Source organism: Bactrocera dorsalis, chromosome 1 (genome assembly GCF_023373825.1).
Source record: "Bactrocera dorsalis isolate Fly_Bdor chromosome 1, ASM2337382v1, whole genome shotgun sequence".
Taxonomy (NCBI): Eukaryota; Metazoa; Arthropoda; class Insecta; order Diptera; family Tephritidae; genus Bactrocera; species Bactrocera dorsalis.
The window spans coordinates 75,942,969-75,968,547 of record NC_064303.1 but is presented as its reverse complement, the minus strand read 5'-3'; the positions used below and the strand labels follow the sequence as shown (position 1 = coordinate 75,968,547).

Below are 25,579 nucleotides of genomic sequence, written 5' to 3'. Positions count from 1 at the left end.
ACGCTCGATAGAACCTTGTACGCGATGTTGAGGAGGCTAATCCCACGGTAGTTGGCGCAGATTGTGGGGTCTCCTTTTTTATGGATTGGGCATAGCACACTTAAATTCCAATCGTTGGGCATGCTCTCATCCGACCATATTTTGCAAAGAAGCTGATGCATGCTCCTTATCAGTTCTTCGCCGCCGTGTTTGAATAGCTCGGCCGGCAATCCGTCGGCCCCTGCCGCTTTGTTGTTCTTCAGGCGGGCAACTGCTATTCGAACTTCGTCATGGTCGGGCAATGGAACGTCTGCTCCATCGTCATCGATTGGGGAATCGGGTTCGCCTTCTCCTGGTGCTATGTGTTCACTGCCATTCAGCAGGCTGGAGAAGGGTTCCCTCCATAATCTAAGTATGCTCTGGACATCGGTGGCTAGATCACCTTTGGGGGTTCTACAGGAGTATGCTCCGGTCTTGAAACCTTCTGTAAATCGCCGCATTTTTTCGTAGAATTTTCGAGCATTACCCCTGTCGGCCAGCTTATCAAGCGATTCATACTCACGCATTTCGGCCTCTTTCTTCTTCTGTCTGCAAATGCGTCTCGCTTCCCTCTTCAACTCTCGGTATCTATCCCATCCCGCACGTGTTGTGGTCGATCGTAACGTTGCGAGGTAGGCAGCCTGTTTTCTCTCCGCTGCGACACGGCACTCCTCATCGTACCAGCTGTTCTTTTGCACTTTCCGAAAACCAATGGTTTCGGTTGCAGCTGTACGTAAGGAGTTTGAAATGCCGTCCCACAGTTCCCTTATACCGAGTTGTTGACGAGTGCTCTCAAGAGAGCAGGAGTGCAAGCCGAGTAGAAAATCGTTCGGCTGTCTGTTGTGATTGCAGCTTCTCGACGTCGAACCTTCCTTATGTTTGTTGGCGTGCGTTTTTTGCTGCACAGAGGCGGGTGCGAATCTTGGCTGCAACAAGATAGTGGTCCGAGTCGATGTTAGGACCTCGGAGCGCACGCACATCTAAAACACTGGAGACGTGTCTTCCGTCTATCACAACATGATCGATCTGGTTGGTGGTTTTTCGATCCGGAGACAGCCAGGTAGCTTGATGTATCTTCTTATGCTGGAATCTAGTACTACAGATAACCATATTTCGGGCCCCGGCGAAGTCGATCAGCCTCAACCCATTTGGGGACGTTTCCTCGTGGAGGCTGAATTTACCGACCGTAGTGCCAAAGATACCTTCTTTTCCCACCCTGGCGTTGAAGTCGCCAAGCACGATTTTGACATCGTGGCGGGGGCATCTCTCATAAGTGCGCTCCAAGCACTCATAAAAAGCATCTTTGGTCACATCGTCCTTCTCTTCCGTCGGGGCGTGGGCGCAAATCAGCGATATGTTGAAGAACCTCGCTTTGATGCGGATTGTGGCTAGACGTTCATTCTCCGGAGTGAATGATAGTACTCGGCGACGGAGTCTCTCTCCCACCACGAATCCAACACCAAACTTGCGCTCCTTTATATGGCCACTGTAGTAAATGTCACAAGGACCTACTCGTCTCTGTCCTTGTCCCGTCCATCGCATTTCTTGGACGGCGGTGATGTCAGCCTTTATCTTTACGAGGACATCTACCAGCTGGGCAGCGGCACCTTCCCAATTAAGGGACCGGACATTCCAGGTGCATGCCCTCAAATCATAGTCCTTATTTCGTTTGCCATGGTCGTCATCAAAAGGGGGGTCTGTCATCCGAGGCTGTGTTTTCTTTTTCATTGGGGGTGTTTTTTTTACGTGGCGGGTCCCAAACCCAGCGCACAACCCTAAGTAGGGGATATTTCGCCTTCTCACTTTAGCTCGCCTTCAAACGGATGTTCTTAGGCTACCCAGAGGATACTTGGTCAAAGACCGGAAGTCGTGAGCTGCTTGAGTCATATGTAAAAGAATCGTTTCTGGCCACTCCCAAGTGAATGGCGATCAGAGAACTTTCCTCACTTGCGTGAACTTCTACACATGACTCCATCCTCCAAATAACTTACAATTTTAAATTGGAGATATCTTTCGAATAGAATAATTCAAAAAGTTATGCAGTAGTTTGTTTTGATAAATATTAATTCCAAAGATTAAATAAAAAACTTTCATAGCAGTGGCATTTTTATATTCATATATATTTTTTTTAACTATAAAAACACTTGTGACAAAACTATAATAATTTGACATATGTATGCTGTCGCGACATTTTTTGTAGATAATTATGATCTGCAAATGTGTAGCTTATTATTTGGTTCTATAATCAATAGTTTGCGCAGCGCATGCGATTTAAGAAAGTTTTTTAATCATTTTTTCACATCTTAGATTATGAAAAATTCTCAAGCGTTTTTGAGAAGCGAAAAAATAACTTTAGGGAATGCGCGAATAAAATACAGCCTAATTGCCTGTCACGAAAATTGCGATAAAAAATTAAGACGCGTCCGGTCGTTTTCAAGTTCTTTAATACAATAATTCATTTGTTCCGTTCTTGGAATTGCTTAGCCTAAATCTTAAAACTAACGGCTTAAGCTAGTGGTAATGTAAATACAAGGGGTAAGTAATTATCTTTCGTTAAATATTGTAGTAGATGAATTAAGGTAAGTAATAAATGAAGGTAATATAAATGTATTATTAAGGTAAGTATGCTATTTTGTACAATTCAATATTTATAATTTCAATTTCATTTTTCATTATAATAATTTAATATTTCATTTTCTTATGTTTAGTTTTAGAGTTGTAAAGATGTCGCTTGGCGCAACACCGGCCGCCTTGACAGGATCAGGATCCTTCAATATCCATGGGCAATAATGCGAGTTTGTGTATGGGGCGCTTAATTGTGCCCGCCTTCGTTGTTACGTCTGCGACTCACACCTTGCCGTCTTGCCCTTCGACGGTTGCGACGACTCGTCCTGTTACCCACTGCTGCGGTGGTGTGTTGTCTTCGTGTACGAGGACGAGGTCGCCGGGCTGCAGATTCCGTTTCGGTGCGCTCCTGGTGCGCTCCTGAAGACCCGTCAGGTTTGTTTTGGACCACTGTCGCCAAAACTGTTGCTTGAGACAGCAAACAAGTTGCCATCTCTCGCAACAATGAATTGGGTCCATTGCTACCTGTGCTGGTGGGAGTGATCGCAGGGAGCACCCTATTAAGAGATGCGCTGGAGTTAACGCTTCGCCGTCGTTGGGGTCCTGGTTCAGAGGTGTTAGGGGCCGAGAATTGAGAATTGCCTCCACTTCGGCCAACAGTGTTGATAGCTCCTCTACTGTGAGGAGCCCGTTGCCGATTGCGCGAACGATGAGATGTTTGGCGGACTTCACCGCGGCCTCCCATAATCCGCCGAAGTTCGGCGCCCGCGGTGGTATAAAGGTGAAGCTGAACCCTTCTTCTGCGGCGAATACCTTCAGTTCCGTTGCCTGGACCAGAAACGCCTCTTTCAGCTCGCGCAGCCTGCGATCGGCGCCGACGAAGTTGGTTGCGTTGTCGCTGAACATCTTCTGGGGCATTCCTCGGCGACCAATGAACCTTTTTAGGGCGAAAATAAATGAATTAGTTGACAAGTCTGAAACTAATTCTAAGTGAACTGCTTTGGAAGTAAAGCAAACGAAAACTGCAATATATGTTTTTACGGGTGGTCGACCGCGTATTTTTAAAGTTGTGTATATCGAACCACAAAAATCTACGCCACATATAAGAAAGGGACGTAGTGCTCGAAGTCTTTCGACTGGCAAATTTCCCATTATTTGGTTTTGCAACTTCGGCTTGTAATGAAAACAATGTATACAGTTTCTTACGGTTCTACTGCAAGCTTCTCGGGCATTAATTAGCCATATGCGTTCTCGAAGAAGCGCAACCAACGCTTTAGCCCCAACGTGGTGATTTCGAATGTGCAGGAACCGTAAGTACGTTGTAACGAAGTGCGAACTTTTATTTAATAAAAGCGGAAATTTGGCATCGTATGGGAGAGGTGCATTTAATAAGCGACCTCCTACTCGGAAATATTTGAACGACAGCGACTTATCCGAGTATTCATGCAAAAACGGGTTGAGTTTTTGCAAGTTTGCGGGTAGGGTGATGCCTTTATGCAATTTTTGAATAACATCCGAAAATTCTGAATGTTGGACCACCTGTGCAATTTTTAGAAAGCTCAAGTTTAACTCTTCTGAAGTCAGATCTTGGTCTCTGGAGGATTTTGGTGGTCGCCTGATCCATCGTAATATATATGCGACCACACGAAGCAATTTTTTATGAGAAGAAAATTTTTCAATAAGGTCCAATATTGAATTTTTCTCAGTAGTCGAAAGTAATGTAAATGTATTTTTCTTCTTCTCTAATGCTTCGTCTTCTGGTGAGAGCTGGAAGTGGTTATTAATTGGCCATAATGCAGGGGCTTCTAGGAGGAACTGTGGACCGCCAAACCATATTGAATTATTCAATTCATCCACGTTATAACCCCGAGACACTTGATCCGCAGGATTTTGTTTCGTTGGCACATGTCGCCAATGTACTTTTTCAGTCAACTCTTGGATTTCGGACACTCTGTTTGCGACGAAGGTTTGTAGTGAAGATGGATGTGTTTTAATCCAATGTAAAACGATTTCAGAGTCTGTCCAAAATGTAATATTTTCGAAATGTCGACTCAACATAGGCGCTACTCTTGACCATAATTTCGAAAGAAGATGTGCTGCCGAGAGCTCAAGACGCGGAAGAGATTTGGTCTTCAGCGGAGCCACTCTAGACTTTGCAGTAAGCAGCATGCATTTAATACCACTAGCAGATTGGCTTCGTATGTATATGCAGCATCCGTACGCCCTTATTGAGGCGTCGGAGAAGCCATGTATTTGGCAGATGGCACTCGACTCAACGTTTACGTAACGAGGAATGCTTATAGATGAGAGCTGCATTAGGTTGGCTTTAAAGTTCTGCCAGCTAGTGTCAAGGCGCAATGGAATCGACTCATCCCAATCTAGTTTTTGGATCCAAAGCTCTTGCAATAAGATTTTTGCTTTGGTAACTAGTGGGGCTAGTAATCCAAGAGGATCGAAAAGGCGAGCAGAAACTGACAATATGTTTCGTTTAGTGGCTCGCAGATCATTAAAATTGTCATCTAAAATAAATCGAAACAAATCCTCTTTCGGCAACCAATGGATTCCTAACGTTTTAGTGGAACTTTTGTCATTGAAGCTTAATGACTTTTCAGTGCAATCACTGTCGAAAAATTTAGGGTGGTTCGAAAACCACTTCGTTAAGGAGAATCCTGCCGAGTTTAATATTTTAATTACCTCACTTCTCAAAAGATCTGGAGACTCAAAACTTTCGGACCCTGTTAATAAATCATCAACATAAAAGTCTCTTTTGATGACCAATGAACCGAGTGGGTATTTCATTGTATTGGCATCACTGAGCATTTGCAAACACCGTGTTGCGAGAAATGGAGCAGGCGCAGTGCCGTATGTTACGGTGTTGAGACGAAAAATTTGAATTTGCTCAGAAGGATGCTCTCTCCACACAATAAGCTGACAATTTCTGTCTTCTTCATGCATAATTATTTGACGGTACATTTTAGTAATGTCCGCTGTTAATGCATACTTATGTAAGCGAAAACGAAGAAGAGTTGAGTATAACTCTTCTTGGATGGTTGGACCTACCATCAAAAGTTCATTCAACGCTATTTGAGTTGAAGATCGACTCTAAGCATCAAATACAACACGTAGTTTGGTTGTTGTGCTCTCGGGCCTTAAAACGCATTGATGCGGAATGAAGTAGTGTGGCTCACTCGGGATTTTATTGTTCGTTGGGCTCATGTGACCCAAGGCTCTATATTCATTCATAAAGTCCAGATACATTTTGCGAAGTTCTGGATCTTTTAATGTCCTTCTCTCCAGGGCCTGAAACCGCCGAACTGCGGTTTCATATGAGTGACCGAGTAACTTACGGTCAGCTTTAAAGGGCATTCTAACTTGAAGCCGTCCTGAAGGCAATACTTGAGTAGTATTAACGAAAAAGTTTTCACACTGTTGTTGCTCTGGTGTGAATTTGATGCCATTTGATTCTGAAGGTAGTTCTTCTAGCGCCCAAAATTTTTGGACTACTGAATCGATTGACGTTAAGTCTTCTTCAGCTTGGCATAATGTGCTATGTAATCTGGGAGGAGAACTTATATTACTGGCGTATTTGCCAGATACAACCCACCCTAAAAGGGTTTTCTGTAATGTTGGTTGATTAGGACCATTTTTAATTTGGCCGACAGCTAGAAGTTCGAAAAATAATTCTGCACCCAATTAGATGTCAATTTTTTTACATTTGTGAAATTCTGGATCCGCCAATTCAATATTGTGCGGAATTTTCCAGCCATTAATATTGATATTATGGTCTGGATGATTTGCCGAAATACTTCGCATTATCCAGAATTCCGCCGAAAATTCGTAATTATTTACCCGCGACTTAACAAACGCGCTTAATTTTGCCCCCACTTTCGTATTGGAATTGCCGATTCCTATTACGTTTAATGTTTTGTGTTGTCGTCGAATCCGCAACTTCTGTGCCAAGTCTTCCGTCATGAAGTTGACCTGGGAGCCTGAGTCCAGCAACGCTCTCGCAGGTAGGTACTCTCCACAACTGGTCCTCATTTGAATCCCTGCTGTTGCCAACATGACCCGATCCGGCATACTGGCTGCATGCATGGCATGAGTGGTTGATGGTTGCGGATGAGGTGCAGCGGGGAAGGAAACCGGATACTGGTGCAATAATGTGTGATGCGATCGATTGCACACACGACATCTGTCCGCTCTGCACTTAGAGACAGTGTGTCCCTTACGCAAACAATTTATGCATAAGGGCACCGATTTCACGAACTCAAACCTCTGCTGCACTGGAAGCGCCTTGAAGGTGGGGCAGGCAGTCAAATGGTGATCCCTCGATTTGCACTGTTGGCAAAGAGGCTGCCTCGTATTTGCAGCAACCAGCGCCGATTTGGTCCTGTCCATATGTTGTTGTTTCCCATGATGCGCATTGCTTGTAGGTATGGGCTTCGTCCTAGAGTGTGATGCTCCTTCCGCTGATAGCTGCTGGAATCTTCGATTTAGGGTGGCTTCACATTCTTTCCACAGTGGCAGCTTGTCATAATCCAGCTGTTCATCCCATTTGGATCTGGTAGCTGAGTCGACCTTTGTCATCACTATGTGTATAATAATAGCGTTTGTTATATGTTTCTCATCGCCCAGCGATAGCAATGAGTCATACACCGCTGACACTTCGTCAATCATTGATCGCAATGAAGGCGCGGATGGCTTTGGGATGGTTGGCAGCTCAAAAAGTTTAGATATTGTATTGAAAAATATCAAACATTTATTATCATAAACTTTCTTGAGACTTGCCAACGCTTTCGGATAATTTTCATCCGACATTTGAAACGCTTTAACTGTTCCCAAAGCCTCTCCAGATAGACAATTAACCAAATGGTTAAATTTTTCAATATCTGGGATATTTGGATCATTATGAACCAAGCTCTCGAACAAACTCATAAAATTTTTGAATTCTGAATATTCTCCCTTGAATTTCGGCGAATTCATTTTAGGGAGCCTTGAGCTGTGAGAAGCTACAAAAGATGTTTCGGCAAATGAAGTTTTATTTTTCGCTAAAATTGACTTTATTATGGACTTCGTTTCAACGATTATGTCCTCTAACTCCCCTCGGGCCATGTCGTCCTCATCAATTTCTTCAATCTTTGATTGGCATTTCATTAATTTTTCACTATGTGAATTTAATATATCGAGACGACATTCCAATTCTATTGGATCTAAAGACATAGTATTTTCGAGAAGGCCCGTTTTAATGCGCAAAATACTACTTTTCGCAACCGTTCTTTGACGTCTTAACGATTTTAAGTCCGTCAACTCCTTACTTGGAGACAGGCTTGCGAGAGATGGCTTTGGCTTGCTCATTTTGCTTGTTTAAATTAAATTTCCGAAACAGGACTATAACGGTTGGCAACAGATATACTAAGAATCGATAACGAAAACGAAAAATAAATGTCGATTCCCAAATATACGAAAGCCAAACTAATCGCAATAAAAGTTCGCAACAAATATATTTGGAATCGGTGACGAAAACGAGAAAAAAAATAATATCGATTCTCAAGTATCGAAAGCCAAACCGATAAATGCGCAAAATGAGCAATAGCACAAAAACGTAATTTAATCGGAAAATGTCCGAACGAAAATCGACAAAAATTGCGAAAAAACGACCGATAATTGCAAACGCGGATCGAAAAAATTGCGAAAAATATAATAATTTAATTTGCAATTAAGAATTTTATCACCTTTATTTCAAAATAAAGGGCTACCGCAAGATCCCAGAATCCCTTGTTCACTTTGAATTCGTATATGTAAATCACAATATACGCAATAATAAGTATGTATATGTATGTACGAGTATAACCATATACATATATATACTAATAATAAAATATAATATGTATAAAGTGAAAAGGGAGAGCCAAAAACTGAAAGTGCACTTGTTTTGATGTAGTTTGCTTTTTTTTTTGCACTGCTTTCAGTAATTCGCACTCGTTACCTGGTGCGTCGGCTGTTTGCCGGCGCTTACGTCCCTTTGGCACAGGATGCAGCGGCAGCTCATTCCCACGACGGCAGCGGCGAGCAGCAGCGAGTGATGGCAGCAGCGATTGATGGTAGCAGCGACTGATGGCAGCAATGAATAAGGGCAGCGGCGGTTTGTTGGCAGCAGCGACTTGATGACAGCAGCGAGTGATGGCAGCAGCGATTGATGGTAGCAGCGACTGATGGCAGCAATGAATAATGGCAGCGGCGGTTTGTTGGCAGCAGCGACTTGATGGCAGCAGCGAGTGATGGCAGCAGCGACTTGATGATAGCAACGGTGGCAACGGTGGTGACAGCAACGGTTTTAAGCACAACGGTTTTAAGCTTACCGGTTTTTCCACTAAGCGACACTTTAAACAGTTTATAAAACTGTTACACAATTTTTTTTTTTTTTAAACTGTAATGCAATTATTATTATTACGTTTTTAGGGCAAACCCGTGAGCTTTTATTTGCGCCCACCACTGTACCTCATGAAAAATTCACCTTGCACTGTACCACCTTTTCTTCTTATTTTTTCTTTGGTTTGGATATTAGGTGAAATTGTCACACGAACATTTAGCAACACGCACTATGTATTTATAATACTGTATGTAAATATGTATGTGCACGCACTCCACAATAACTCCCTTTTTTGTTTTTTGCTCTTTTGGGCTGAGGTAAGTAAATTTATGCACTCCACTTTAGAAATATATATGTATGTATAATTATTATTATTTTTTGTTTTTCATGTAGTATGTATGTTTAACTTATGCTTTCTCACTTAGCCTTTTTTATATGTATTTTTTGCCACTGTGTTTAACACTTTTCACATCACTTCTTCTCTTTATTATCACTTTAGTTTTGTGTTTTATGTTTTATAATTATTTTTCCTTCTTTGTGTTTCAGGTATCACTGCACTTGATCACTTTTAGTATACATATGTACCAATTATATGTATGTATGTGTACTTTTCTTTTGGTATCTTTTTTATTTCTTTAAATGACATGTACTTGTACTCGTATATTTGTTTTAGGTGTTGTTTTTTCTTTTTTATGTTTAATTTATTTCCACTTCACTTTCACGAAGGGCCGAAAACGAACGAATTGACAGGCAATTAGCACGAAATTAGTTTATTAAACGAAAACGAAAGTCAAAATTAATATATACTAAGCTCATGCACTTAGTCCCTGCTCGGGCGCCATGAAAAATTCTCAAGCGTTTTTGAGAAGCGAAAAAATAACTTTAGGGAATGCGCGAATAAAATACAGCCTAATTGCCTGTCACGAAAATTGCGATAAAAAATTAAGACGCGTCCGGTCGTTTTCAAGTTCTTTAATACAATAATTCATTTGTTCCGTTCTTGGAATTGCTTAGCCTAAATCTTAAAACTAACGGCTTAAGCTAGTGGTAATGTAAATACAAGGGGTAAGTAATTATCTTTCGTTAAATATTGTAGTAGATGAATTAAGGTAAGTAATAAATGAAGGTAATATAAATGTATTATTAAGGTAAGTATGCTATTTTGTACAATTCAATATTTATAATTTCAATTTCATTTTTCATTATAATAATTTAATATTTCATTTTCTTATGTTTAGTTTTAGAGTTGTAAAGATGTCGCTTGGCGCAACAGATTACATTATTGGAGTTTTAGTATAGATCACTAGCTTTTTTGAAAATACCACAGGTAGTGTAGCTTCTCAACAGCGAGAGAATTTTTCAAATCAACAAGTAGTTCCTGATTTCACACATTTTGCCATTAAACTGTTGTAAATTCAATTCCGTTTACATTCATTATATTCGGAATACTTACAAGTACATATCGTCACCTGAAATGCAAAATAACGTATCATCAAAAAAATCGAAATTGAGTGTCTTATTGATTACTCTTCACTACTTCAAATTATATACATAATATTAAATATGTTCAACATTTTCTGGTTCTGCGGTCATATATAAACCAGTTTTAACCAATATTAATATTTTGTTTCACTCATGTTCCATTTTATTCCGTGTTTCATTCATGCCACTGTAAATTTCTGAAAATGTTGTTACGTTATTTTGCATTTCAGGTGACGATATGTACATATTACGCGCAAAGTTTATTTTCTTTGTTTATTCTCCCTTGCTCTTTTAATGTGGATCATTCACAATGCGTAACCAGCTGTCAAAATTACTTGAAGAAATAATGTATTTTTTTTTCTTGAGCTTACTTGAAAGTTGGATACGGACCTATACATACTACATACGAGCACAAGAAAACTCGCGATTCTTAATTCTTGACGATAAATTTATTAAAACGTGATTCTCTAATTATACCATCTGTGACGAGTGTTCTCATTTCGTTATTAATGAACGGCGCAACTATAACCGGATATGGATAGCTTTTGTAATAAATTGGGTAATTTTTTTGAGTACATTGCTGTTAAATGGTAGTGCTATACAAGTATTTGGGTCAGCAAATGCATTTATGTGTGCATTAATCACATCGCGAAATTGAGTTTTAATGCAAAATGGAGCGGAGTCTTCTTCTGTTGTAATCAAATTGCTTTGATTGCATAAGAGGTGCGTTAGTTTCTCTTTAACGTTACGGTAAAATAAGTAATAATTTTCGGTATCAACATTTGCTTCAATTTCTCTAAGAAAGTCGTATCCAATGATAGCATCAAATGTACTTAAGTTGGGAAGTAAGTAAAATGTTGAGGTATAATCGAGAATATCGCGAAATTGAGTTTTAATGCAAAATGGAGCGGAGTCTTCTTCTGTTGTAATCAAATTGCTTTGATTATCGTGTCCAATGATACCATCAAATGTACTTAAGTTGGGAAGTAAGTACAATGTTGAGGTATAATCGAAAATATTCATCAGGCATTTTTTACTTATTAAATTTATCCCATTGATAGACTTTAACTTCAAGGGTTTACCGATACTCTTGATGCAGAAACGAAAAATTTCTAACATAGTACTTAGAAGTTCCGGTGTCGATTAAAAGCCGTAGCTCCTGACTACTTTTGGATGTTTTGGTTATAAACGACAGGAGCGACTTTAGTTTAAATAATTAATTTCTTCAACTTGTTTCGTATCGCTATCAACTTGATTACAGTTATTAGTTTCATCATCAAGGTAACAGTTTTCAGCATAATTTCTGAATTAATACTCTTCATTATATCTTTCGCAATCTACTTGTTCGAAGATTTCTTTTTCAGGCAGAAAGTTAACCTTTTGCATTTTATTTAGAGGTGTCTGATTTGATTGATTGATTTTTTAATCTTGAGGAGGATTGCTCGGGTGATCGCTTAAATACCGTAGGATTAATCGTAAAACGCTGCTGTGCCGGAGTATTTCGTATTGACTGAAGTGGTTGAAAATTATTTTTATTTTGCTGGTAATGGGAATTATACTGATTTTAAGGAGAGGAGCGTTTATGGTAATAAGAAGTATTATTGTCGATTTCCATCGGCGTTGGTCTAGTGTTTTGAAGGTTGGGTTTAATGCGTTCAGTAGCGGTTGCGAATAAGGTTTTGCCCGCAAAAGCGCGGGCAAAGTCATTTCGCATGTAAGTAACTTCAAGCTCTAGAGCTACTGAGAGTGCGCAGGGAAGGTTTTTTGGTCTAGAGTGTCGCATAGTGGATGACGAAGCCCCGATATGAACACCCGTTTTCTCTTGCTCGATCGTTAAGAGCTTCAATAATTACCCTATTTCCACTATGGGTCATTATTTGTTTATTAATTATGATAATTAATTGTTTGTCAACTTTGTCATAATATTCGGAAAGTGACATCCTACCTTGCCTTAACACGCTAAGTTCGTTCTCTAGAACATACAATGGTCTTTTGTCGGAGTACGATTGATCCAACCTTGCAATGATTGCTTGAAAATTAAGCCCTTTATTGAACGACGAAAAAGTAGAATTAGCAGATTCAGTAATCTTGTTTGAAAAATATTCCCGTTGCAATGTAGTAATTTTCCGAACCTTCTTTATAATAATTCATTGCAAACTGCGCAGCGGTGCAATTTTTAAATTTTCTTTTTTATAAGATTCAAATCGTAGTTTGTAGGAATTATCAAGTGATATTAATGTTTTAAGAAAAAAATTTAATTTGAAAAGTGAAGTAAAAGTAAATTAATCAATGGAATATGCGAGCAATGAAAGAGACCATTTTACTAAGCCAGATCGAGCATTATAACTTTTTATGAAAATTTGAGACCCGGAAAGTACGTTTAATATTTCTATGCACTAAAAACATACATATGTGTTATTGATTTTAGTTAATTTTATTCAGATAAAAATACGAAACTTATAGAATGAAACGTTCTCGAAAAATTGCAATATTATTAGTATTTAACGTTTTCCTTTTTTATGATTTTTTAGAAAATCGAAAACATTATTGTTTAAATTATTATTTATTATTTTTCACACTTTTCACGAGTTTTTCTAACAATGTTTTTTGACTCTTGAGTATTTTTGAAAGCACAAATTTATTACTTTTTGTGATTTTGAATTACTACATACAAGCTTTCCTCAGAATTTAAATATAATTATTAATTCTGTACTCAGGATAATTAGTCCTTTCCGCAAGATATTTTCCTCTTTAATATCTTTGAAGAGTTGAATTTTTAAGAAGTCCCACGTTGTTGTGCGCAAATTAGTAAAAATGCCTTTTTTACAACGATGTTACTCGCCTTATTCCTTATTGGCGGGAAAATCGTGCTAAGCGGGAGTTGTTGTTTATTGGTATGCTGGCCAGTCAGCGAACGCCTCGCACATACCGCATACATACATATGTATATTGAGAATTGAGTGCAAATAGGCTTTGCTCAAATTATAGCATTAGCCTTTGTGTCAGATTTTATTAACCCTGTGTTTGACAACAGGTGTACCTTAACTTATCTATATATATGTAGGTATTGTGACGAACTTGGATGATAGACCAACATCGAACCGATGATAAATTGCCCTAAACTGCTCAACAGCCGAAATCTTGTGAATAAGTGTCGGCCTGAACATGGTATAAGTTTGCTTTTGTTTCATACAAAAGGCCCAAAATATTTATGATTTTAGTACATTAGGGTGCTTCAAAAATTTTTTTTAATTTTTTTTGCAACTCTTACCCCCTCAAATCTTAGTGATTGACAAACAAAAAATCCTCCCACAAGCCAGGCGCTGTAGCTTAACTCTAAGGGGTCGCTATTTTTTTTTTTTTAGGTTCCCATACATTTAATATAGGAAATTTCGTTTTTTCATTTAAACTAAAATTTCACCAACTAATGAATATGTGATGAATTAATTTTGAGAAACAATGTTTTGTAATTATTTTCATATTCATTTCATTTGAATTCCGCGTCCAGTATACAGATTTAAAAATATATACAATATATGGCAGTATATAAAAATAAAAATATATATATTATATATATGTATTAAATATTAAAGTGAATTTAAAAAAATTAGTGCAAATTTAACAGTTAATTTATATTAAGTTTTAAATTGATAAAAATATACCATTTAAATAGATTTTATCGGAGCGTCAACCAGCCGAGGTGTCGTAAAACGAACAAATGTCCTTAAAGCCTCGGAAGTGAAATCAATGTGTGGTATACGAGTATTGTAAAAATAATAAAAATGTATTTCCTTTGCGGATTAATTTTAAAATCGAAAATGTGTCGTACACATAAAGTGCCAGTAGCGGTAGGTAAAATTGGTGGCCCCGGTAAAACTGTTCAAATAGATGAGAGCAAATTTGGAAAGAGGAAATACAACAAAGGTAATAATAAAAATATACCTTTTTTGACGTAATTAATATATCTTTTCTTATTTTAGGGTGGAGAGTCGAAGGCCACTGAGTTCTTGGGATGGTTGAGGATGGGAGGGACGACCTTAGACTGAAGGTATGTCCCGGCAATGTGTGGTCTGCTGAGGTGCTCATACCTTTGATAGAGAAGCACGTGATAAAAGGTAGTATTATATGTACTGATTGTTGGAAGGCATACGACTGTCTGTCCAGTCACGGGTATGAGCACCGACGGGTTAATTACAAGAAAATTATAATAATGTGAAGAATTTTATAATTTAATTTTTGAGTATATTTGGAGGAAGAATATTGCAAATAATCGTTATGATCCCTTTGTTAAATTATTATATGCAATTAAACATACTTATATGTAAGCCCTAAAACCTTTTTTTTATTACAATGGAAATTTTATTTCAGATAGTATTTGTTTCCTGTGTTTGAGTTTCTTTTATTCATTTTTATTCGTTTGATATATATGTAATTATGGCAACACTTATTATCTGTCAACACAGAATAATTTTGTTATTGTGCACATGCCTAAAATTTGTGTAAAATATAGAATGGTTAAAATGTGATTTTTGTGATAATCGGTCAAAAGCGTCCTTCGAATGTTTGATTCTGAGCAATTTAAGATCGTCAGTCAATTTATGCGGAACAAACCCTGCACACGCCTTTCATAAGCCCAAATCTTCGGTCAAAATTCGATGGAACTTCCGGTGATCCGGGATTTTGATTGACCCTCTGCTACGGGATAGGCAATCAGCGCCATAATCTTGTTTCATCAATTGAAACGTTTTACCAATTTTAAAACAAAATTTAATGTTGGCTCTTTGTTCGAAGCGTATTCTCGCACCGATAACACAAACTTCCAATCTATGAAATATCATAAAATTCTCACTGAACAATTGATAAGGATAGCAGACGCACCAGTCTGCATATAGATGGCGTCACCAGGGGACGCTAGATTCAAAAAGTCCTCTTTACTTTGGAAAGCACCTTGAATATGTATAATGAACAGCGTATTGCTATTGATAAAGTTATTCGTGAAGTTCAATACAGGATCAAAAGGTATGTACGGATAGAGGAGGGCCTCCACATCAAAAAAAAAAAATATATATATGTATGTATTATATTATATCGAGGAAGAAGATGACATGGGTTTCGGTCTCTTCGACTAAACAACTCAACACTAAAGTTCTATGTATATACATATACATATATGTAGTTGCCGCTGACTTATGGTTTTTGAGATATTTGTATTTAAAGTTAAAAAAATCAACTATTTAAAATGCGTGTTTCTCTTATTTATAATGCATTTTACACTAATATTTTTAAATTTTATATATACTAACACTTTACTAATTCGGTTCTACACATTTGTTTTGTATTAAATAGTGCAAAAATAAAATACCATATTTAACTTTCGTTGAAATCCATGCATCCATAAAATAGGGGTATTCTCTTGCTCTTGCAAAACCCTTGCACGGCGCACGAATTGCAGATTTTTCCACCTAATGCAACGGCACAACAACAAACACACGCAGAAAAATATTTGCAAGGACTGTAAAATATGTCAGGCCACAATGATTATTTTCGTGCAATGACACGTAAAAAAATAATTGCAACCCCGTGCTAGCTGTCATTTTACTTAAATACATATTTTGACCTTAAATTGTTAAGGAAGGTAAATTTTAAATAGATTTTATAATTTCTTTTTAAATTATAAAGATTTGTTGCAGTTCTTTTGTTAAGAATGAACTATTTGATGAAAAATAAATTGGTGAAATTTTAGTCTAGATAAAAGTTAATAATATAAGTGGAAAATTCATTGTAAATAGGAGAAACATGCATTTTAAATGCATGTAGTTGAATTTATGACCTTTAAATGCAAAAATCTTAAAAACCATAAGTCAGAAGGAACTATAAATATACATATTTTTTTCTAATTCTGAATGACCTCCTCTATCCGTACATACATACGCATTTTAAGGTCCGTTTCCAGCTCTCAAGTAAATAGTCAAGAAAAAAATTCCTTATTTCTTGAGCTATAGTCAAGTAGTTTTGGCAGCAGGTTTTGCATTGTGAATGATACACATTAGAAGAGCAAGAGAAAATAAACAAAGAAAATATACTTATGTGTGTAAGTATATAAATGTTTTCATTGCGATTTAAGGAATGTGGTTGATGATTGGTAAGTTTTATACAACAATTCGAAATGAACTTTTGTTGACGCCGCCCCCGCCCAATTTCTTTTGCCACGTCTGTATCGGCAGAGCAATCTCTTCTTCGAAGTTTTTCGAGCGCAACTAAACGTTAACTAAAAAAGTTGCGCGCTCTTCTTTTGCGACAGCCCTGCGGTTCAGACGTGGTAAGTGTGTTTCCAATTTGTTGTATTAAAATTATATATATTATATGAAACCTTTTGTTTTATTTAATATTTGTGGAATCATTTGCGCCGACCGACCAACCACAATTACGGAACGAGCCACACCGTGCTCCACCACCCGAATTATCATTGGTCCTTCGAGCCGGATAAAAATTAACAAGTTGTTTTTTATTTAAAGTGAAAGTGCATAATTTACCCAATTTAACAACATGCAAGTTACAGCCAAACATATTTTGGATTTGTGCGCTGCAAGCTATAAGGCAATAGATTGGTTAATTTGTGCATAATTAATGTACAAAACCCATTGTGCTGTGTGAAGTGGAGAACAAAACTTATTTTTGGCACTCTACCCACAAAATTAACGCACAAGACTGCAAGTAGTATTGTACTTATTTTAAGTACAACAATAAATACACCTAGCAAATGCACTGATTACTTTGCATAACAAAAAACACACACAGACTGTTATTCGAACAAATTTATAAATTTCTTGGACGCACAAACATCGCCTGGAGCGTCAAAAATCTCTCTCGGGTTCTTGTTTTTTCTTGTGGTTAATTTGAGTCTAGTCGCTCAACTCTGCCTTTCCATATATTGCTCGAATAGCATTAAAGGCAAGCAGCAATAACGCAGCTGCAGTTTCGCTAGTGCAAAAAAAAAAAATACAAAATTACAAGTGAAGTGAGTGACGAAAAATTAGAAAAGTGAAGTGAGCGACGGCAAAACAGCAAAGGGAGAGAAGCAAAGGCAAAGCAGCGCAGCAGCCATCCCAGAAGGACAGCAAGAAACAAAAGAGTACAGTGGTGAAATCGATATAGTTCGAAAATAACCCCGTGAACAATGTGAAAGTGATTAGTTGATTAATCAAATAAGTGGATGTGAATTTTTTATTTGTGTTTGCATTTAAATAAAGCAACTAAGCACAAATCAATTTTGTTTGTGTACATAGTTGAAGACTAAGGCATTGGGCCGATTACCCAGCAAGCACGTTCAAATTAAATTTGGGAAAAATTCTTTGAGAAAATACTTCACTAAATTTATTAATTTTTTGTTCTCTCGAAATTTCACGCTTCATAAAGAAATAACGCACTGCCTATCATCAACTCAATTGTAGTTTGTCCGTGATTGGTGCCCTTAACTTTTGAAATTTTCGCAACATATTTGCAAATATTTTTTAAATTTTAATTTCAAAAGTTTTAGATCCGATTTTGTGCAACTTTTTGCAGTTCCGGTTCAATTTTCGAACACAATGGAATCCATCAGAGCATTTATCACAGCTGCAGACGCTCTACTGGAGCTTGAGATGTCATTTACTCCAACCGCAAACCACCAAAGTGCCTCCTCTCTTGAAGTACGAGTACAACAAACTGAACTGAAATCTCTGTGGGCAGAGAAGTCAGAATACAAGTTGTGTTTGCCAAAGGTGAATCCTTCCGACACAAGCTCAATTGACGACATTAAGCTTAAATATACAAGCTGTTACCACGCTTATGTGTGTAGCGCGGCCTTGATGGGCGAACATATGCACAACCGCACGGCGTTCAACCAAAGACCAACTTCAAATTCAACAGTGATTCAACCTGAACGGTTATAACAAACGGTAGAACCCGTGAGGTATCCCATCAACTTACCGCCATGTGATACCGAAATATTTCATGGCGATGTTTTACAATGGCCCTCATTTAGGGATTTATTTGCCGCCATTTATGGGAATAACCCAGCGTAATCTCCAGTGGAAAAGTTATTCCATCTAAATCAAAAAACGCGAGGTGAGGCAAAAGCTATCGTTTCCAAAGCGCCACTGACGAATGACGGATTCGCATTGGCTTGGAATAATTTGTTGTGTAGGTATGAAAACTAGCGAGTGCTTGTCAATACACAATTAAATGTATTGTTCAAGTTTCCGAACATTTCAACAGAATCTGAGAATTATTATCTGAGCTTTATAAATACATGGCATCAATGTAGATAGCTGGGATGCCATTTTTACGTGTTTGTGTTCTATCCGACTACCGTACTATACACTGTCGCTTTGGGAACAGTCTCTGGATTCGGATTCAGAGATCCCAAAATGGGTTAAGTTAGACAAGTTTCTAACCAAACGGGTTAAAACGCAGGAAAGAGTATCAAGCCTCAAAGGCGAGTTGGGTACTCAACCCAAAATGGCTGATGGTGAAGGTCGGATACCAACCTTGCAGTCAAGGATTGGATCCAAGCCCATCAATTCCCATCACACCAAGACAAACAGTACTAAATGTAAACTGTGCTCATCTCAATCGCAAATTTTGAAAACTTGTCAAAGATTCATTGAAATGCAGCCTAACGCACGATTAAATGCTGTCAGAAAACTCCACGTCTGCCTAAACTGTTTATCGGACTCACATGAAGTCAAAAATTGTAAAAGTATGTTCAATTGTTCCAATTGTAAACAAAGACATCACTCTATGATTCACCGGGATCAGAGTGAGGAATTAGCTCAGATATCCGACAGCACAGATATTACTGAGATTTCTACTAAATCTCATGTGGCCTCTATTAAGGCCAATGTTTCAAATGTGCTTACCAGTCGAAATATGCTCTTACGTACAGCCATGGTGACCATATGTCACAACGAGAGTACCATCACTGTCAGAGCCCTGATTGATTCGGGATCTGAAGCAACCTTCGTAAGCAACAGTCTTCAGAAACGCTTAAATCTGACAAGCCAAAAGGTCAGCGCCCGAGTTTCAGGATTGAATAATACCGTATCAGGACGAGCTTAATCGGTATGCTCGATCACAATTGGCTCGTCTCGTAACAAAAGCTTAAGACTAGAAGCATAAGCGTTGGTACTGCCAAAATTTACTGGGCAGCTTCCATCCAGATCAATAAACCATTCAATTGTCAAAAGGTTACCCAATATCTCCTTAGCGGATAATAATTTCTATACGAGTTAAAAGGTTGACTTGTTGATCGGAGCAGATCTTTACCCGAAAATGATACTAAATGGGGTAAAATCGAAAATTTTTGGATCTCTCGTTGCACAACGTACAGTGTTCGGTTGGATTATAACAGGTTCTGTTCCCTCCAAAGAAACGAAGATAAATGGCAAAGGCGATAAACGAAATTCAACAATAACTCAACAACAAACACAAAACTATTTTTGTACTGAAAATAATACTAATTTTGTATTTATACAACAGCAACAACATCAGCAGCAGCAGCAACAACGGGATCAGACTAACAATGATGCGCCCGGCTCAACGAATCACACCGATACGCATGGTGGCGCATTTCGAGCACCCGGCGTTGGGATGCAATCACACAACGGTGACCACGTATCTGGCAGTAGTTCGTCACAACAACAGAATTCGATGCCACACCTGCAGGCATTCCAAAGCGGCCTCCACTCCCATCTGTTGCGCCGCCAACAACATGCCGCAGCCGCAATGCAACGAGAATCCGCAAAAGCAAAAAGACGAAAGAATCGTGATCCCGATAAGCTCTTCTTGCTCTCACTCTACAAGGAGATCACACGTGTGTCCGAAGAGATACGACTCGATGTCAAGGGCGAATTATACAGGTGCTCATCAATCACAACCACATGCACAATCCACAGCGTCGTCAACGAGCAAACAAAGTACGACCACCACAAGCGACAAGATACAATCGTCACAGCATGCGCGTCATAACGCACAGTATGTATCAGCAACAAGAGAAATAAAAGAAAACTGAAAAAGAAGCATCGCCACAATCTCAAGTCGAACGCGTATCGGCTTCAACCGTAGCGTTGCACGCACAACAATGGAAATGGAAGAGAATTCAATGCCAATCGGTATGACGTATTCGGACCCCTCTCAACCGTGTCAACGGACGTCATCAGTAACGCAAAGCTCTGACCAACGAGGCCTCTCCCGCATACCACACGCCCAAGATCGAGCCAGATTCGAGTCACCTCGCTGACTTCGGCATGCTGGTAACTTCCTTTCGGATTGGCGGCATGGCAACGATCGACTGAGACTCTATTCGTCTCAGCGACATTGCCCGAACCGAGCGGAAGGCCACTCGTTCCGCCGGCCACCCCATCCGAAGCAAAGGAGTGGACGAGACGCTCGACGTCAAGCAGATGCGCGCCGTATCATTAAGGAAAGGCACGCAACACTACCTTGGCAGCAAAAACTTGCGGCGTCGTATAATATCGGCACAATAAAGTGCACTGGCTGCCAATGCCTCTCACATTTACCTTACTCGAGTCGTCTCGCCGACCTCGGAAGGCGGTGACTTCTATGCAAATTGGCGGCATGGCAATGACCGACTGAGACTCGATTCATCTCAGTAGCATTTCCTGGACCGCCCCAGACTCGATTCGTCTCGACAGCCACCTCATCTGCAAAGAAGACATGAAAGAGGAAGTGCAGAAGCCAGTCGCACTTTAGTTTTAAGTAATTTATTGTAAACTGCATTTGCAGTAATGCTGCAAGGCGGGGAGAATGTTGACGCCGCCCCCGCCCAATTTCTTTTGCCAAGTCTGTATCGGCAGAGCAAGCTCTTCCTCAAAGTTTTTTCGAAGTTTTAATTCGAGCGCAACTAAACGTTAACTAAAAAGTTGCGCGCTCTCTTCTTTTGCGACATTCCTGCGATACAGACGTGGTAAGTGTGTTTCCAATTTGTTATATTAAAATTATATATATGAAACCTTTTGTTTTATTTAATATTTGTGGAATCATTTGCGCCGACCGTTTCCCCACGGCCAACCACAATTACGGAACGAGCCACACCGTGCTCCACCACCCGAATTATCAACTATATTTCATAATAGGGATTTTAACTAATTTAGGATGAATTTAACTTTGAATTTCCTTCAAAAAACAATTGTCGATTTCATGTTTCTTCGCAAAACCAGCGTTGCCATGTTCCCATTTTATTGAAAAATTTATTAAAAATTAGTACTAGAATGGTTTAGAGCTGCATACTAGCACAAGAAAATTTGCCGCAGGAAAACCCAAACATTCGCACAAACGGATATAATTTGTAGATTGATTGGTGAAAAGACATTCCATAATGTTTTTAGACTGTCCATAAATCCGCTGGATTATACAGTACCGAATATAAAAATAATAGTTATGCCGGATTTAATAATTGGGCGAGTTTACTCATAAGAAATTTTTGTAAGTCCGTTACAAGTTATGAAATGTATTGAGATGATGTTGAAAGACTGTGATTCGCAAAACAAAAAAAAATATTTTTGCCTGAAAAGCTGTACTATTATGTGGAGATTTTAGACAAATATTGCCCGTGGTTCCTTATGCATCACGATCAGTAATGATAGAAATTTGTATTACTAATTGGGCAGAATTCCCGTTTTTTAATCATATAACGTTAACTTCAAATATGAGTGCATACTCCGAAGAGATGGAATTCGTTCAATTTCTAAAGAAAATAAGCAGTGGTGAGGTAATGACAGCCAGTTTGTTGAATACTTAAGGCCTAACTATAATGCGCATACTCTTACGCTGTCGTAACCCGTATCAAAACATTAACGAAAAGACTGTCAAATGCATAAGGAACGGAGAGTTGACTCTTGAATGACTATAATGTACTTACTTGCAGAAAAGAAAAGTGTAAATAAACAATTTGTGTTTTGATTTAAGTTTCGTTTGGGTTTTGCAATACAGAAATGAATAGAAAATTAAAATATTTAAAAACAATCTGTTTTAGACGGAATATGCATATTAACAAAAATTAGTGGAATTAAAAAAAAGAGTTCGGTCATATTCATCATGTTCATGGCAAAAAAAAGAAAGAGGAATGTTTTTTTTAAGATTCCTAGAAACTCCTTTTCTTTGTTTGTGCGATTGAAATAAAAGGCATCTATTTTGTGGTACAAACATTTCCTTTTTTTAATATTTTCCATTAAATTTTGTATTTCCAAATTCAAAACGATGTTTCTGTTGACAAAAAATGAAAAGAGCTGATTCCATACGAAAAACTGCGACCAGTTTCGCATTTTCCTTATGCAAATGACTTTTTAAAAAACTTAACGAAACTAGATGTAAAGTACATTAGGGGTATTCTCTTGCTCTTGCAAAACCCCGGTGCACGGTGCAAGCATTGCAGATTTACAACGGCACAACAACAAACACACGCAGAAAAATATTTGCAAGGGCTGTGAAATATGTCAGACCAAAACCCATGTATATTAGCGTGCAATGTCACGCAAAAATAAAATTGCAACCCTGTTGTAGTTGCCATTTTACATAAAGACATTTTACGTCGTTAAACTGTTGAGAAAGGTAAATTTTAATTAGATTTTATAATTTCTATTTAAATTATAAAGTTTTGTTACAGTTTTTTTGTTAAAAATGCATGCAGAAGGTGCGCCAATTCACAATAGTCATTTATGATAAATTATTTAAATAAATTGACTGAATCAGTCGCTCATATATCACTAGATTCTGCAATGGGTGCTCTCGTGCCCTTGTATATTTCGGTGTAGTATTTTTGCAATCTGCAATCTTGCAAGAGCAAGAGAATACCCCTTTTATAGTTGTTAAATACAATTTATAGGGGTATTCTCTTGCTCTTGCAAAACCCTTGCACGGTGCAAGAATTGCAGATTTTTCCACCTAATGTAACGGCACAACAACAAACACACGCAGAAAAATATTTGCAAGCGCTGTAAAATATGTCAGACCAAAACCCATGATTATTTTCGTGCAATGACATGCAAAAATATAATTGTAACCCTGTTTTAGCTGTCATTTTACATAAAAACATATTTTGACGTTAAATATTTGAGGAATGTAAATTTTAAATAGATTTTATAATTTCTTTTTAAATTATAAAGATTTGTTAAAGCTTTTTTGTGTAAAGCATGAATGCAGAATGTCAATTCACAATAACCATGCACAATGTTTATTTTTTTATGTTATTCACATTATAGTTAGGCTTTTAGTTGAAATTCCAGCAAATGTGATAGGTGTTGAACCTGGCATAATACATAATATTTTAGGAGATATTTGTGACACCAATTTATAGATGAACGTTAAAGTAAGTTCTTCAATAAGTTATAGACATTGTTAAAAAGTTGTATTTTCTAATAATCAAATTTTGAACACTGGCGACCCCAGCTTAAAAAATCGCCACAAATGATTTTTGTTAAAAAGCAGTCATAAATACTGGCATCCACATATTACACATATTTACATTAAACTCATTAGGGCGGGTCATGTCCGCTTTTTAAAATTTTAAACTACAGATACTCCAACTTACTTTAACCCATTTACAACCAAGGAGTCAAAAAATAAGTTTATTTAAAATTTTCAGTTTTTTATTGATTTATACCATCGCAGAGATGAACAAAAAATATTTTTTTTTTTTTTTATTACATATACGAAAATTTTGCTGTACCCACACGAGTACAATGGTCAAAAGTGTATAAAATATTTATGAGTGGGCTATTTTAAAACAGTCCCGCTCCACGCACAAAGCAGTACCACATAGCTCGCAAATCTACCTGTTTCGTTTACGGCAGACTCTGCATCTAAGAGGCTTGAGGATTCTCTTTGGAAAATGTGCTCCTCCAGCTGTAGAAACACTTGTACCTAACGCGCGCTTAGAATATCTTTTCAATGTTTAGTGTCGTAGGTAGTATCGTGTAATGTCACGTTGAAACTCAAGCAAATCTTTGGTACTATTATTCACGTCTTTGTACAGCTTCCAAGCGTTTACCATTGTGGAGCACATCATCGAAGTAAACAGCGGCCACCACCTTTTTTTGCCTCGAATCCCAATTTTGTATACATTTACGGCCTGATCATGTAGATCAACACCGCCCATACCTTGGTTGTAATTTGAAAGTAAATTTGGCTGAGGTATACTTATCTTTTTTTGTTCCAGTTTTGACCAACGCTTTGCGTATTTCAACGGTTCAACCGTATCAAAATTAGTTCTCATAGTTAGGACATTATTGACATCGACATCAGGAGGAATCATAACGATATCGACGTCATCTGCCTCATCATCATCCGCGATGTCAGCTAAAGCCTGTGAAAGTTGTTTATATCTCTTTCCATAAAAACACGAAGTGGAAATAGCCATCCTAACCAAAAGATACAATTTTTTATTTCACCTACACATTTTGCCATTGTACCTAAGCGGGTACACAACTTTTGAAAGGCACATACCTCAAATAAGAATAGGTTTTTCAAATGGTTTTTTTTTGTAAAATTGATCTCTTTAGTCTTATCTCATACAACACACAATTTTAAAACTAACAACTGAGAGATAATAGCTCATCAACAGCAAAATAATGACTAAAGACACAAAATCACCCAATATGAAAAAACCGCACAGAAGTTGACACCACAAAAAATACCGTTATGAATTCGCGTGAAGCGAATGTATTTTTTTTGTTGTTTCTAGGAATAAAACTACGCATATGATCAAAAATTTGTGTGCAAATACTTAGCATTGAGTTACGCCACATGCCTAAACTTGACTGATTTTCTGTACACAAGCGAGTACAATGGTTGTAAATGGGTTAAAGCCCTTACCTAAAGTAAAGTTGTGAGCCTTAAAATTTTACGCTTTTTCGGCTGTATTAAAGCGTAACAACAGCCGGAATTGACCGATCTGCAATACCAAGTTCCATCAAGATATATCAAAATTATCAGTTGAACGGGCGGACGGACAAACAATTCGTCTCATCATCCTGAACAATTTGTATGTAACCCTTTATGTATCTCGATTATTTTATACGTTATTAAACTACATCTATAAAAAAAAAACAATAATAATACATTAGTAACTTTTTTTCTCTTTCGCCA

General features: G+C 38.0%; 1 protein-coding gene and 1 long non-coding RNA gene across 6 annotated transcripts in view; both read left to right on the top strand.

Moving 5' to 3' along the window:
- The window catches only part of LOC105232917 (acylphosphatase-2), a 108,234-nt gene that overhangs the window by 57,113 nt on the left and 25,542 nt on the right, over nt 1–25,579 (top strand). The gene's annotated exons all lie outside the window — the stretch shown is intronic.
- LOC115066230 (uncharacterized) lies at nt 1,314–25,572 on the top strand. 3 transcript variants are annotated; one of them, XR_003845850.2, is made up of 3 exons: nt 1,314–11,158; nt 14,109–14,359; nt 14,416–25,572. It is a non-coding gene; the product is annotated as an uncharacterized LOC115066230 (long non-coding RNA). The 3 variants fall into 3 exon arrangements; XR_003845852.2 differs by having other exon boundaries at nt 1,314–11,280; XR_007422084.1 differs by having other exon boundaries at nt 1,314–11,716.